The sequence below is a fragment of the Ischnura elegans genome, chromosome 3 (assembly GCF_921293095.1).
Source record: "Ischnura elegans chromosome 3, ioIscEleg1.1, whole genome shotgun sequence".
In the NCBI taxonomy this organism is placed as follows: Eukaryota; Metazoa; Arthropoda; class Insecta; order Odonata; family Coenagrionidae; genus Ischnura; species Ischnura elegans.
The window spans coordinates 137,613,131-137,629,896 of record NC_060248.1 but is presented as its reverse complement, the minus strand read 5'-3'; the positions used below and the strand labels follow the sequence as shown (position 1 = coordinate 137,629,896).

General features: G+C 39.3%; 1 protein-coding gene and 1 long non-coding RNA gene across 6 annotated transcripts in view; one reads left to right on the top strand and one right to left on the bottom strand.

Moving 5' to 3' along the window:
• Positions 1-16,766, bottom strand: part of LOC124156635 (anaphase-promoting complex subunit 7) — a 252,895-nt gene that overhangs the window by 93,121 nt on the left and 143,008 nt on the right. The gene's annotated exons all lie outside the window — the stretch shown is intronic.
• Positions 3,602-4,583, top strand: LOC124156637. The gene is made up of 2 exons (XR_006864365.1): positions 3,602-4,098; positions 4,232-4,583. It is a non-coding gene; the product is annotated as an uncharacterized LOC124156637 (long non-coding RNA).

Below are 16,766 nucleotides of genomic sequence, written 5' to 3'. Positions count from 1 at the left end.
GCGAGCTTTCGGATAGTGACATTGAAGGGAAATTGACGCACCTGAATGTGGGGGAAAAAGCTGTTATGCATCCCCTAATAGGAAGGTACAGGCATTTGTTCTCATTAACGGTTACACCCCCTGCGACCCACTTGGTAGAGCATCATATTCCTACAGGTGACGCCCGTCCCATTTATCGGAGACCCTATTGCACTCCGCATCATTTAAAGCCTTTAGTGGAAAATTTTGTGAAGGAACAGTTGGAAGGGGGAATAATATCGCCTAGTCACAGCCCTTGGGCCTCACCCGTTGTGATCGTGCCAAAGAAATCTGAGGACGGAAAGCCTAAGTACCGGTTCTGCATAGACTACCGTGCTTTAAATGCAATTACTAAACCGGATGTATACCCACTTCCAAACATTACGGAAACCTTGGACTATTTGGGGGGGGTGTAGGTATTTCTCGACCCTCGATCTAACGGCAGGTTATCACCAAATTCCCATGGCCCCTGAGTCACGCGAGAAGACTGCCTTTATTGTAAATAGCGGATTATACGAATACCAACGTATGCCAATGGGACTAAGAAACGCGCCAAGTGTATTCCAACGTATGATGGACGGAGTCTTCAGGGGAATGACCCCCACAGAGTGCTTGGTGTATCTCGATGACGTTATTGTATTTGGCGGGTCGATTGAAGAGCATGCAGCGCGGCTGGGCCGAGTGTTTGAGAGGCTCGAGTCGGCCAGGTTGTCCTTGAAATTGACAAAATGTCACTTTGCCCTTTCTCAAGTAAGCTATCTAGGCCACATTATCAGCGGAAAGGGAATTCAACCGGACCCAAGTAAGATTTCGGCGGTAATGGACTTTCCCACTCCCAAGACGGTAAAGGAGACACAATCGTTTTTAGGAATGACTAATTATTACCGTCGATTTATTAAAGATTATGCCATTCTCGCTCGCCCGCTTACAATGTTACTGAAAAAGGGAACTGCATTCGTTTGGGCTCCGGAGTGCGACGAAGCAGTGGAAGGGCTAAAACGGGCGTTGACGAGCAGCCCAGTGTTGGTATATCCAGATTTCTCCTTGCCTTTCATCATAGCGACGGATGCAAGTAATTTCGCGATAGGTGCCGTCCTATCACAGGTGGTCAATAATGAGGAGCACCCGGTCGCATTCGCATCGAGGCAATTAAAGAAACCGGAAGTGAATTATACGACGACGGAGAAGGAACTTTTGGCCATTACGTGGGCGGTGGGACACTTCCGGTGTTACATCTACGGCCGGAAATTTACCATTTTGACAGACCACGCCGCGCTCACTTGGCTTTTTGGATTAAAGGACCCCAGTAGCAGGTTAATGAGATGGACTTTGAAATTGAGCGAGTACGATTACGAAGTAATTCATAAACCTGGTAAGACCCATGCAAATGCGGATGCCTTAAGCAGGAAGATTCACCAAGTATCCGTTGAAGAGGTTATAGATTTTCGGAAGGAGCAGGAAAAAGATTCCGAGTGTATTGAATGGAAAGGAAGAGAGGGATTCGTGGTCGATGGGGGTATACTATGGAAGGAAACTATAATGGGAAAAAGAGTAGTAGTGCCTCGCAGCTGCCGGGAGAAAGTGCTCCGTCAGTGCCACGACCATATACTGTCAGGACATTTAGGTGTACAGGCAACAGGAAGTAGGGTTAAAAGGGACTTTTGGTGGCCATCCTATTCGCGAGATGTCAAGAAGTATGTAAAGGGCTGCATTGCCTGTAGTCAGAGGAGCCCTTATGGTAGGTGCAAGGCCCCATTACAAGCACTACCAGCAGCGAATAGGCCTTTCGAGTTTATTGCAATAGACATTGTGGGTCCCCTTCCGAAGACAGAGGAGGGTTATAGGTATATCTTGTCGATACTTGATCATTTCTCGAGATATTTAGTGATGGTACCATTAACAGATCAGAAATCTGAATCCGTTTCAGTGGCACTAGTGAAGCAGTGGATACTGAGGTTCGGAGTGCCGGAAACACTTCTTACTGATCAGGGAACTAATTTCATGTCAGAACTTTTTAGACAGGTCTGTAAGTTGTTACGAATAAATCAGTTGAGGACGTCACCCTTCCACCCAGAATGCAACGGGCGAGTGGAGAGAGTTCATAGAACTATTGCGCAGATCCTCAGTCATTATGTCAATGTAAGAAACAACAATTGGGGGCGCCATATTGACTTTGCCGTCGCGAGCTACAACTGTAGTTATCATCGTAGCACAGGTTTCACCCCTCATGAATTGGTATTTGGACGTCAAATGGTATCGCCTTTCCAATGCGTCGAAGATGGCGTGTAAGAAAAAAAGCACCCTGGGGTGTCTGGGTTAAGGGATAGATTAAAGGAAATGTGGTTAAAGTGTGCGAACAATGATCGTATAGCAGAAAGGAAACGGAGAGAGGCCGTGAAGGGGAAGGGTAAGCGTTGGCAATACAAGGAAGGAGATTACGTGTTTCTAAGTGATCCTGGTATGAAGGTAGGGCAAGTGAAGAAATTTCACAAACCATGGAAGGGCCCATACCGCATATCAAAAGTGTTGTCGACATGCAACCTAGTGCTGGAGCTCCCATTCCGCAGCGTATTGGTACACAGGAATCGCATTAAACCCTATTTTGGCCCCATTCCCCCTCCTAGTTTAGGAACAGCTGATCGCAGGCCAGGCAGGCCGAGGAAGGAGCGGGCATCACCGCCCTCCCAGCCGTCCGAAGACGCCGCTGTTACTTCTGAGGCCGAATGGGAGTGCGAGGGAGTGGGCGTGGTCGCCCCGGCCGTCGGGTCCGACGATGGGTGGGACACAGCTGAGGAGGAATCATCGTGCAGCACGGAGCCTCCCTACATCCCTCCCCCCCAAGTGCATCCATTGCCGGCCGAACGTTCTCCCTACTACCTCAGATCGTCGGAGCCAAGTGTTGACCCTCCTCCCTCCCCCCTTCCTGAGTCGGCGGGAGACCCCTCAGTGTCCCCTCCGCCCCCACAGCCTTCGCCGTTGGGACGCTCCCCTTATTTCCTTCGTCCACGGGCAGCTCGACCGTCGGTGGAGGGGGTGTAATTTGGGCAGTGATGATGGAAGAGGGTGGTGGCTGGAGGAAACGTAGAACCCAAGAGCTATCGCTGTGTCTGGTTTATGTCTCTCATTTGTTTTAATTTTTGTAATTTCTTTTAATTTGGATTATTTTGGGTCTGGGACATGTACTTATTATATTCTGGATGGGTTGATTTCTTTGGTTTAATTGCTTCGGGAGTGTTAGCAACTCACTTTGGGGGGGGGGGGGGTGTGGATGTAAGAGCAGTTTCATTTAGATTATTATAAGGTGCGAGACGACGAGGGTCGCCTCGAACGGACTTCCTCTGAGACCCAGCCATTAGGCACGTTCCTGCTGTCATCGGAAGAGTCGCCTGACAAACGACCCCTTCGGTGACTCCAGGGCGTGGGCTTGTGGCTGCTAGGGTCGGCAGTTGGTGTTGTGCAGCGAAACAAGGTGTATGGCTTGGGACTGAATAAAGGAAGTTGCTTGTGTGAGAGAATTTGTACTTGTTCCCTGCTTTGTTTCCCCCGAACCCCTTTACCGTCGGCGAAGACGACTTACATATCTCAGTTCAGATGGTAATCATTGTTGTTCATCAAGTAAGTTACAATTAATATGAATGGAGATTTCCTTAGCTACGTAGAATCTTTTAAATTTGTTAGTCCTGAGTGATTGGCTGTACTAAGTCTTCATTGCAAAATGGAGTGACACTTGCGGTGTGCCTAATGCTATGCTAATTCTTCACTTTACATTGTAATACTGGTTCTGAATGCAATAATGCAAGTGATGATGAGAATTTAGTATTTAATTATTGTACTTATTGTTACAGCCATCAGGATATTGATTTGTTATAATGTTGACTGATGACAATATTTTTTCCTAGTCTAGAATTAATTAATGTGTGATATTTGATGCCAGATGGTCAACAACTTTGATCATATAGATATGTGAATTCCCTACATTCACCAATGTCATTCATAGTTTAATTCTTAATGCCCATAATGCATAATGACATGTATTCCCGTAGTAAGTATAATTGAATGATGGATTAGAAGAATTGGAAGGTAATTATTTTTATCATTGAATTTTTCGTATTTTCAGTTAAATTGCTAAAGAAAACTGAAGATGTAAGTATTTCTGTAACATGTAATTTATTGCCTTGTGATTGACTGATGTTAGAATGTTTCCTATTTACAGATTCATCTGTTTATCAGCAATATCTGTTAAGAAAATGACTTCAGTATGTTTTTGGTGCCAAAGTGGTGTTACGTTAACACGGTTCTTATATGGAGAAAATTATTGGATATAATTTTTCGTGTGGCAGTGATGTTCTTTGATAGGTGCCACTAATGACTCGGATTGGAAGATTTTTGTGTCGTGAATTGGAAACTAAGCCACAATGAATGTGCAGATAAACTTTTAAGGGACGAGGTCATCGCAATACATACATAGTTAACCCTTTTATGGAGTTTACCACTTCCCAGTATTGAGAAGGTCACATTGTTCTTTTTATTTGTTCAATCCATATCTACACATGTTTCAAAGGTATCTCCAAACCTGAATAAATTACTTAAATGCAGAGGGTATTTACTTTTCATTTTGAACCAAACCTTTCATAAGATAGATATAATGAATTTATTTTTAGTATAACTCTCTTCCATTACCTAATTGAGAAATTTGTACTATTCCTCTGTTGTGACAAATATTTAGGTAATGTATCGCGTCATTTACGTAAACATCACCTTACCGTGATGAGAATCCGTTCGCTAATGTCGTAGATAATCTCCAGTATTTATTCCATTGCTTCAAGGCGTACTTAGCAGTTACAAGTTCGTAGCCGAAGGGAGAGACATACCGGCATATAATTCGCAATATTAATGTACAGGAGTGTTAGAATCCCTGCGTAAGCTCGTACAGTTTACAATAAAGAATGGCTATTTAATTTAAAATAATAAGATTTAGCCTTATATCTCCGGAATCCAACATATTCTCCACAAATTTTTCCTTAATTTACACGGGTTTCAATGCCCTAACGACGTCTGCCAGGGTTCAAGACAGGTGCTGCCATTAGTTCCGACTTTCACCGCGGCCTCAAAAACATGCCACTTTTTTCTCGGGAGTAACAGCGGGTTGATCAGGAAACTAGCGTTCCCACTACGATTTCTAACCCGCGTCAGCCAACCCGGGTTACAATTCTGACCGGGGTTGGCGCTAACTGCCGTTTCCACAACGATATGTAACCCGGGTCAGCGCTAACCCGCGTAAGAAAAGCGTAGTGGAAACAAGGCATAACGGAGAAACTGACTCTCCTGGAGAGTATCTTTCTCCCGACTGAAGTCCGTAACGCGATTTGGAGAAACTGACGCGCCCTGGACGGGAGCTTCGGAGTCACCCGCCCGGGACCCGGCGATTCATTTTCTCCATAGGAGAAACGAGGAAAATACCAATGGCGGACCGTTGTGGGCGATCGTACTGCGGTTCTAATTGTATTCTAATATGGTTTTTTACGTATTTGTGACAAAATAGAACACGAAAATGCATTCTTCAAGTTAGGCAGGCAACGCATGTAGTGTAAATAGTGACAAGGATAGAAATTTTTGTATGGCTGCATTTGCAAGGAAACTACGTGCAGTGAACTTTCATTGTGCCTCTAGTATAAGTGAACAAAATTTGTGTCCTTAGTGAACCCCTTAGTGAATTGATTGCACATAGACGATGAAGTAAAGAGTGAAGTGTGTTGTGAATATAACATCTTCGACGAAATTATTTCGCACGTATATTACTTAGGCTACGAATCAACTGTATACATTACGATGAAAGGTATCTAACTATTGCGAAGGGGATATGTTTCATATTTGAACTAGTCTTACTTTAGGGATACATCGAACGCCTGTTAATGTTCATTCGTTTGTTCGCTTCTAAGTTCTTTTTGATTTTATTACGTATTGCATCTATTACCAATTCCCAATTCGTTGTGAGATGTGAGCTTGGCAATGTTTACATTTCACGCATTTCGTTGTGTTGTTGTTTGTTTTTGTTTTGGACATGTTACGGTGAGAGTGATAGTGAAATTCGAAGTTTTTTGGTGTTACAATAACTGGTTTAGCAATTTGTTTCAACCAATTCATTTAATTGTCTTCGCAATGTTAATGTGAAATAACGTAATCTGATTCTAAGTCGTTAGTGATGAGTAGGAAGTGAGGTGTAAAGAATCCTTTCGAACTTCAAGGAGTGCAAATTCTTTTAGTGTGTGCAAAGTGATTGGAAAACCGATTATCATGTTTTATTAGTGTTACATAATAGTTATTTATATTTATTGTGAGCCAAGATATTTATTGAAACAGTCGATTCCGAATATAATGATTATACAGGGTTTGTCCGGAAAGTAATAGGACTGAGTCGATTTAAAAAAAATTATTGCGCCAATCGTTACAATTCTTTAAAAACTTTCAAAATAGGCTCCTTCTGCGTTGATACATTGCTGCCAGCGCAAGTTCCAAGCATTGAAGGCGTCAAGGAAGACATTCTCCGGAATAGCCTTGAGAACCGAGGTGCATACTGCTTGGATCCCCTCTGTCGTCTCAAAATGCTTGCCTTTCATCGGCCATTTCAGGCAAGGACACAAAAAAATGTCCTGGGGGCCACATCTGGGCTGTAGGGCAGTTGCAGAAGCGTTGGGATGCCGGCCTTGGCTAGGTAGATGTTCACAAGAAAGGCGATGTGAGCCGCAATTTCTGGTCGTCAGTGAGCACTTTTGGGACCAACCTCGCGCACACCTTGCGCATGTTCAAATGCTCTGTCACAATGTCATGAACCACAGATTTTGATAAATTTAACATCTGGCTGATTAAACAAATACTTAGTCGACGGTCTGACAACTGTGAGTTCAAAACTTTGCGCACACGAGTCACATTGTCGGTGTTTGTCGAAGTCGCAGGTCTTCCAGCACGGTCTTCATCAGCGACCTCTTCCCGGACCTCCAAAAAGGCCTGGTACTACCGAAACACACCACTTCTTGCTAAAGCAACATCTGGGTAAGCCTGCTTGATCATATCAAACGTCTCTGTCGCAGATTTATCGAGTTTCACACAAAATTTAATCGCGTACCTCTGCTCTAACGAACGCTGCATTTTTGGCTTGCACCACTCACAGAAACAATTCGGGCAAAAATGTCTGTGCTGACTCTCCAGGTTCTCGGAGACAAAAGACCAGCCGCTCGTTCGTTAGCTATGAACACCCTCTACCGAATCCAGTCGATGCGCGCACGCTCCGAAGTACAGTCGCGGCGGAAGAAAATCAGTCCTATTACTTTCCGGACAAACCCTGTAAGTATTAAAAAGATAGAAATGTGTGCGTTGTAGTGCTGTATTTGATATGATGAGCAATAAATATGTACAAGTAAGGGTAATTTTGCTTTGTTTTCTCTATATATACCTCTAGTAAACCATTTTCCCCATGTTTTCGCTATTCTACGCTGTCAGTATTTGAAATTTTTAAAAGTAGCGAGGCAGGTTGTTGTGTTTCCTAAACTATAACATTTTGGGAGATTGTAACATATGTTACTAATTGCTCGCACGTAGGTATTTGCAAGAATAAATATGTACCATTCACACATTTATATTAACGGTATTTTCTTTACGATTCTTTTCTGCATATAGTAAAGTTTTTCAATTTTCTTTTTCCACTCCCACATTGTGTATTTCAGCTTTTCGAGGATAAATGCATGTAATACCGACGTTGATAGTTATGTTTTTCCATACTCATCATGAATTCACCAATGAAAGTAAGCATCCGAACTACAAAAAAATATGCCATATATATCATCAATGAATACAGCGGCCGTTTGTATACAAGATTACCTACATCTAAAACATAAAAATGCTTTGGTGTTATGCATTAGTCTCTCCTTTTTCAATGGTATAATATACTCTTTTGCGTGTACTAATGAACAAATATATCTGCGATGGATTTAAATCGATTTATCCACTATCAATTATAATTTAGATGCATCAATTTCTTTTATTTGAAAGTTTAACTTTAATGATGAACGAGTAGCCCTTATTACAGGTGAGAATCGTTTGATTTCCCTCTCGTTTTTTTATTTGAAACAAAGCTTTTCTATTGGTTCTTCACGGTATCGCCGGCTTCGGATTCAATATTTTTCATACCTATCTGCTCTTCCTATCCGATACCGAGAATTAGAGTTTTCTCCGGTAGCGGCCAGGAACTGATGTTTTCTCCGCCAAGTTACGGACTACAGTCGGAAGAAAACTACGGGAGAATACACTTTCTCCGGAGAAAGGAGAATTCAAGTACGGACTTAGGCCCCTGAGATCGCGAATGGGTTCCGCTGCCAACACACACACACAAGCAACAACGTATTTCAATAATATAGGTAAATCCACAAACGATATACTAGCACACACCATAAAAACATAGTGGGAAATAGGCAAATATAATCATCAAAAACTGGAAGTCACTACCATACTTATATTAATCACGTACAACTTACAATCACAGAGCTCGTTATGATGAAAAATACAATATATTCACCGATTTGGAGACTTGATTAGCCCATTCGAGTGGCACAGGTGACTTTTCTCTCTGCTATTCGTTGATATACTAGAAAAATAAACTTCACACACAGCTTTGATCTTGATAGCTTGATCGTGATATGTCATACTGTGACGGCTGCCCGGTCCTACGCTACTCCGCTCGCCGCTCCTCTTTTGTCATCACTATATTTCCACCTCCGACCGCGGCGGTGGCGCTTCGTTAGGTAGCGAGGAGGTGAGCCAGAGAGGGATACCCGAGGCAGTCGTTCGAAGAAGACCCGAGGGCGAAGCCTGCCCGAATTACTGAGGTTTTAATTTTCAGTAACGTAGTTTTTTTTTCTTTATGTTGGCGAGTGACCTGCTGCCCAGATCCTCGCTTCGAGTAAGCTCTATACCTTAGTTTTTTTTTATCCTGATTACCTTCCCCTAATTCCCAGTGATGAAAAAGGGATAGGTTTGACCGCTAGCACGGTCCCTCCCTAACTTTTACTGAGGGAATTACATTCCCCAAGTGGGAAGTTGGTATTATTCCGAGTACGGGCGGAATAATTTCACTCTTGCTCAGCATCCCGTACTGGCGCCCAATCGTTCATCACAACGGACCTCGACCCAGAGCTTAACCCGCGGCAGAACTGTCACAATACCCACGGTGAACAACGGAGGATAACACGCCACTGACATTTACATAACTGTCCATTTATCGATAGCGTAATAGCACTGTTTACTATTCAATCACGATGGAAATCTGAAAATACTACTCTTGGCCGATGTTTTTCAACCTTGTCAAACTTAACTGTCATAGTGCATTACAACCACTGGCACTGTGATTGCCAGCAGTAGATTAACGAGAGTTGTCACGATGAAAATAACACTGTTTGGCACAAAAGATGTTTTAGTAAAAATCGAAAATCTCCAAGCATAGCGAACTAAGTTGTACCCTCTGGTGTTCACCTTATAATACAAGCACAAGCAGTCCTTAACGACGAATTTACTAGTACCTACGAAGAAATGGATGAAATTATTGACTGTCAAAGCATAGCAGGCATTAGAAAATATCAAAATTGTTCTAATAACATAAATGGATGAGGTGCCGTCGATAACATCAACTTACATTTAACGTATCCACCTCCAACGGTCGTGGCTCATTGTCAGACTGCTACAACGATGCTACTGACTTTTTGGTTTAACACACTCAATGCTGAGAAAATTTATCATAACACACCGCCACGCGGAAAAAATATTTTGCAATAATATCAGATATTATGTCTTCCTTAATCGCATACAATCATGCATAGTTCAAAATTATTAAAATTTGCACTATTAATAAATAAAATATTAAACATTATAATAAAATTATAATAAATATATTATAATAAAAAGAAGGCAAAAAATCTACTGCAAGCAAACGACTTGTATCCAGTCACAGGAGAAGACACTCTGAGACGCTGGGCATAATTGCAGGGTCTAGTAGAAGACGCGGAGGCAGATAGCGGGCCGAGAAACCTAACGAGACCGATGCCTTGTATTCAAGGCATCCGCGTCCTAGGCTAGCGCGAGATGCCTTGAATTCAAGGCATCCGCATTGAGTTTGTTAACCACTGTTCCAGTTTATATTTAATGCGCTTACTCAGATATTTATATTGTAAATAATACAAAATATGAGGGCTTCTGAGCCTCTATCGTCGGAGATTTTGCTTTACATTGGAAATAACCAACACGTATCACAAACTCACAAACGAAGCTCTCACAACTGCTCGCAACTCATAAACAATCAAAACAATACACTAACGTGGTCTGCAGACGACCAACTGTTGCCCCGTTTACACCACGATCGTACCGACGTTGATCGCGACTACTGCATGTTTACACCTCAGAGTAAGGATAGATATATTTCCTCTGAGGTTTACACGTCTAATGCCCCGTTTACACAACGATCGTCGCGACGTTGATCCTTACGATCGTAACCTCAAAACGTCGTGTAGACGCGCAGAGTTACCATCGTAGGCCTTAGTACCTAACACTGCCGAACTTACGATGGTTAGCGCTAGTGTGCCAAGAAAAAAGAGATCGAAATGAAGATCGATGCATATACGATTCTTTCGCGCCGTTGCAATCTTGATACAGTAATTGATATTTCATAAATAACTCTAATATATCAAAGATATATGGCAACGAATGAAGACATTATTGAGCAGGTAATGGAAGGACGTGATGGGAAAGTTTTTTCTGATGTTCTATTTACCAAATGATATCGGATATTCTATACTATACCAGTTTTATGCATTTCTTTATTTACAGCCCCTATGAAAAAATTGTATAAAACCGTATAAAATTTCTATACAGTTTATACAGGTTGTATACAATTTGTATACATTGTATACAAATTGTATAAACTGTATTAATTCACATGCTGTATACAGCATATACAATTTGTATACAATGTATACAATTTGTATACAATGTATACAATTTGTACACAATGTATACAATTTGTATATCAGTAATTCAAAGTAGGCCTCAAAAACTGAAGTCCAAAAATCAACTTAGTAGGGGACCAAAATAATGTTCCACATTCGAGAGTTCAATTGCTTCTAAAGATCATGAATCGCGTTTTAAACAAGATTCTTGGAGATCCATCAATGTTAGCCATTCAATGCCACTTGGAAAATTTTCAACCGAGGCGTCAAAAATTTAAGTCCAAAAATGAACTTAGTAGGGGACCAAAATAATGTTCCACATTCAAGAGTTCAATTGCTTCTAAAGATCATGAATCGCGTTTTAAACAAGATTCTTGGAGATGCATCAACACTAGTCATTCAATGCCACTTGGAAGATTCAATGTCACCAGCGGGCGTCCATATCTCCATAGTGTCCCCGTGTCCCGTTTGTACGAAGCGGTACGAAGGTTTTAAAGAGTACACTGACAAATTCATATGCAGCGATAAAATTGTATCACATACGCCCAAATTTCCTAAAAACTCGTGATTTAATATATGACACAGTAGTCATTTCGTTTCTGGATACTCTGGATAAAAAAATTCATATCTGGTGTGGGACTATTTTCTTTTGCGGATGGGGCCACAGCCACCGAGAAAGAGAGCCCGCGGAAGGATCGCCCAGGATCGCCGTTAGAGATTACGTGGTTTATGTTATGTTTCAGCATATTCCTTGGATTTTTGTGGTTAAGTTGGTGAAAATTAGAGTTTTTGTGAATAGTGAAGTTTCCGTTATTCTTTAATTTCATTCGGTGGGCTTCAGAAACTTGTTTGTGAGGCATTTTTGTTAAATATGCCTTTCTCGTGTGTGGTGCCGGTATGCGAAGGAAACTCCTGGAGGACTAGACCCAAAGTTCAAGTTTTTACCTTTCCTATAGATCTTCATGGATTGAAGAAGTGTATTTTGGCGATAAGAAGAGACAATTTCACCCCTACGGAAAACATTAAGGTATGTACCCTTTCTCCCTGAAATTCTTTGGACGTAATTTCTAGTTAAAAGTGGCTTCATGATGTTGATGTACAAGACTGAAAGTGGTGATTTAAAATATTGTAGCAGCAATTCATTTGGAAATTCTTGCATTTTAGTTGTGTTCGTTGTATTCTGTCGTTCGGATCTATCGTGCAACAATTGCTCTATGAAAAATGTTCTTAATTATAATATATGTTTTACTAGTATATTTTATAACTTTCATTTATAAATATGTAATATATTAATATTTTTACTTAAAATCTTTTCTTTTTTAAGAAGAAGATAAATCCAAAGAAAAGTTTCTAAAATTTTTACGGCCTAAAATGGATAGGTTTCCTAATTTTGAAACCTTAAGAATGTTAAACTCGAGACAAATAAGACTGTAGTTTCCTGTCTTATGTAATCTGCTTGTTACCTACAAGAGACAATTTCTTGCTACAATGAAATTTTTATATACTTCATTACTACAGTAGCAGTGCAGGAGAGCATGTCAGTCCCTGAAAAAGATGTGGATGTGGCTATCAGAAACTCACTAAGGCACGCCAAGTGACAGCAACAACACGGTTGCAGGGGGAGAAGAAAATTAAGTTCATAATACTTATGTAGTTTCTTGTGTTGTATTATTTCACCAAAGAAGCCCAATAAATATTGTGTATGGAATTGAAGCCTAATTTATTTAAATTCTTGTCTGGACCTATTATTTACATACTAGTATCGAACGAAATTCAGTCCTAACCTAAACGTGTCTTAAAGGTGTCCGTGTGCGGTGTGGGAAGTACCTTGTAGACGTTTAATTTTTTATGAGTAAGTGATGTTTTACTTTGAATTAATTACATGCTATTCTTAATTTCCACTGTTTAACTTGAGAATCCCCTATTTATCATTTAAAAATCTGGTATTGAATGGTTGGTTAGTTTTCAGTTTAACAATGTTTAAAGGATTATAATGTTATATTTTGGACAGCATTCACTCCATTTTTATTTATGCCTTTGTATGCATGTGGGTTCCTAGAGGAAGTGTGGTAAGGGAAATGGTCTGTTGGAATAATTTTTATGAGTGTTTCTTTATGACCTGAGATGAAATGAGGAAGAAAATGGGTAGTATTACTCCACCTATTTTGGATGAGGTATTCCTAGGTCTTCTTTCATACAGTTTGTATGCAATTCTTATTCAGCCCGTATACAGCCCATGTACAATTCTTATGCTGCCCATGTTTAATTCTTATACAGCCCATGTACAATTCTAATACAGCATGTATGTAATTTGTGTAAAAATGCATATTTTTATACAAATTGTATATGTACACTCATTTTTGTATATAACTTGTATACAGACTGTATAACATCTGTATAGAGATTTTATACAATCTGTATTGAGACTGTATACAACTTGTATAACATTCTATACAGAATGTATACAAAAATTTTATACAGGTTTTATACAATTTTTTCATAGTGTAGGTCTTCTTTCATACAATCCGTATGCAATTCTTATTCAGCCCATATACAATTTTATACAGCCCATATACAATTCTTATACAGCCTGTATATAATTTGTATAAAATGTATATTTTTATACAAATTGTATACACTCATTTTTGTATATAACGTATACAGACTGTATAAAATCTGTATAGAGATTTTATACAATCTGTATAGAGACTGTATACAACTTGTATATAATTCTATACAGAATGTATACAAAAATTTTATACAATTTTATACAGGTTTTATACAATTTTTTCATAGGGGAGGTTAACCCATACCCATGTATCCTTACATTATACTTCACAGATGATGGAAAATAACAAACATGCACAAAATGTTAACCAATTAAATCATTGTATAAAGGATTTCACAACAAAATTCGCCAGAAATAACCATAAAATTTAGATGAGAACGTGGAGATATCAATACTTGTACCGAATCAAGCCGAAATCTAAGCTTTTTCTAGTTAAATTATAACAGCAATATGTACTGTCTTTAATGCGTGAATATTCTTGAATGTTTTGAGATATTCTCTCGAAGAATCTAGTTTCTTAAAGACTTCACGGACTGTTGTGACTAGTTTTAGTTTTATCTCATCATAGCTGGGAATTGAAGACAAAATTTGCTCTATGGTAATTAAAAACAAGCAGATGAGGATTTATATAGCTATGACGGGATCCATTAAAAGTTACTAATAAAGGAGATAGGAACAATCTAAATATTAATTGATAATTTTGTAGAGGAATATGCCTTTGTTGGAGGATCCTTGGTCGTGCAAGAGTTTTCAAATTAACTATAGGGAAAAAATATATGAAGTGTTGTAATCAGACAAAGAGATTAATAAATCGCAATTATTTAATTTGAAAAATTTATTTTGGACACGTTGAATTCGGATTGAGTCGATATTATAATAAAGTGACCAGTTAGAAAAAATATTCCAATTTGGAACGTAGCAAGGAGACATATCTACTGTCTTTACCGCATGAATATTGCTAAACTTTGGACAGATTCCCATAAAGAAACCTACATTCTTTAACGTTTTACCGACAGTTCGGTCTAGCTTCAGTTTTAGCACATGAAAACATTAATATTCTTTTGCTTCTTAATTTCCAAGATTTCAATTTTCTCACGCAGTGTCGTCGTCAGTTGTTATCTTACACAATTCCACAACGAGGGCAGCACTGAGTTACGATGGTAACTTTTAGACGTGTAAACGTGCAGTAGTCGCGATCAACGTCGGTACGATCGTGGTGTAAACGGGGCATAATGTTACCATCTCCAGCATACGGCTCGTTAGCTTAGAAGGCATTGGTAGAATACATCGCGTATATTTATGATCTACAGGTAACTCCCATCATTTAAGTTACCTGTAGACTTGAAATATCCCAATTGCGGTAGTAGTACATCGCGTATATTTTTGGTCTACAGCCTTCCATCGGTTAAGTTACCTGTAGACTAGAAATATCCCAAATGTGTACGCCTTCAATTTTTCGTGTATTATACATCGCGTATATTTGTAATTAGCCGTTTCATGCGTAACTTTGTGGAATCTACCTGTCATGATGAATATACGTGACATGACATTTAAATTATGTGAAATAACTGATGTTTTATTTACTTTTCATCACGCGTATATTTTTGGTCTACAGCCTTACATCGGTTAAGTTACCAGTAGACTTGAAATATCCTAATTGTGGTACTAGTACATCGCGTATATTTATGGTCTACTAGTAACTTCCATCGGTTAAGTTACCTGTAGACTAGAAATATCCCAAATGTATACGTCTACAATTTTTCGTGTGCTCTCAGGGGTGGTTTCGCGTGCTGAAGAAAGCAACTGGCGAATAAATCCTGAGTGATAGTTAAGTAGTGAGGAATCGAAATGTCATTTAGAACCACGTTACTTGTTGGTTTTATGTTCCAACGGGCCAATATATTACAGGTAATACAATGGTCAGCTGCTTGTATTTTACTTATCTTTTTTCCTAAGTAGTCCTTTTTTGACATACGTTAATGATAAGTGGTAGATTTAAATGCCAGTACTTGTATTTGTAATCCTTCAAAACTCACGAATATTCTCGAGTCTAAATCTTCGTTTTTGTTACATATTTCTCAATAAATTTCATGTCGATCCCTTTCGCCTTTACTAGAGCCATTACTGTCGGACAGGCGATATAACTGGCCTACCCTGTTCTGTATGAAAATTTTTCCTTGCGAATAAATAATATTCATGAGAGAAAAAGTTCATGATAGCATTAATAATAATCTGGAATGGAATTTCAATCATGAAGGTAAGATAAATCAGCATACTATCTATATCATTAATGTACTGAGCCTTCAGCTTAATGTGCTGTAATTGAAAAGGAAATGGATAAATGATAAAGATGCAATTACCGAATTAAGCAAGGAATTTAATTTTTGAATAGTAAATGCAAGAGTATGAATTGATAAAGCAATCGAAATGTGAAATTTTGCTTTAGGATTAATTGCTTGCTGCTTATTTTATAAACAGTGTTAATATTCATCCATTTATGATATTTTCAGCCTGAAATGTATAGGAAGAAAGGTCTACATTAGGGAAGACAGAATACAAAACTACATGGTGATTATCTTAAATGAAGAAGAGAAACTTTTCACTGGATGAAATGACAACCCAGAACTCTGTGCAAAAGCAAGTACATTGGAATCAGCAGCAAGAGAAATTCGAGAAGAGTGAGGAGCTTGCTGAAGCACAAATTCATATTTCTGTTAGGAGAATTCTATACCAGATTTATTTTCTTGCGTCACATTTTTTCCAATAAATTATTTTAATATTTTTGGTTGCCTATTCCATCAATTCAGAGGATATATAATGTGAAATCATGAGGACACCAAGTTTGGAAATCATTGGTGTGATAACGGTGGTAAAATGTAAATATTTATGGGAGTGTGAAGTGGCTATTTTGCATATATTATATTATCTTATTCATGCAAATTCTTCTGTGACCCATACTCATCCTAATACAATGAATGAGATCCTGTATCAGATAATTAAAATTTCATTAAAAATAGACCCACGATGACCAATGCTTAAAAAAGTTTGCTTCTTTTAAAATTGAGGTGGACCTTAGATAAATTGTATGATGTAACCATATGGGCTGATGATACAGGTTTAGAGAGATTTGCCGTAGTTAATGTGGTTAATAAGTCAAATTTCGTAGGAAAGAGGGATGCAACCATTGATAC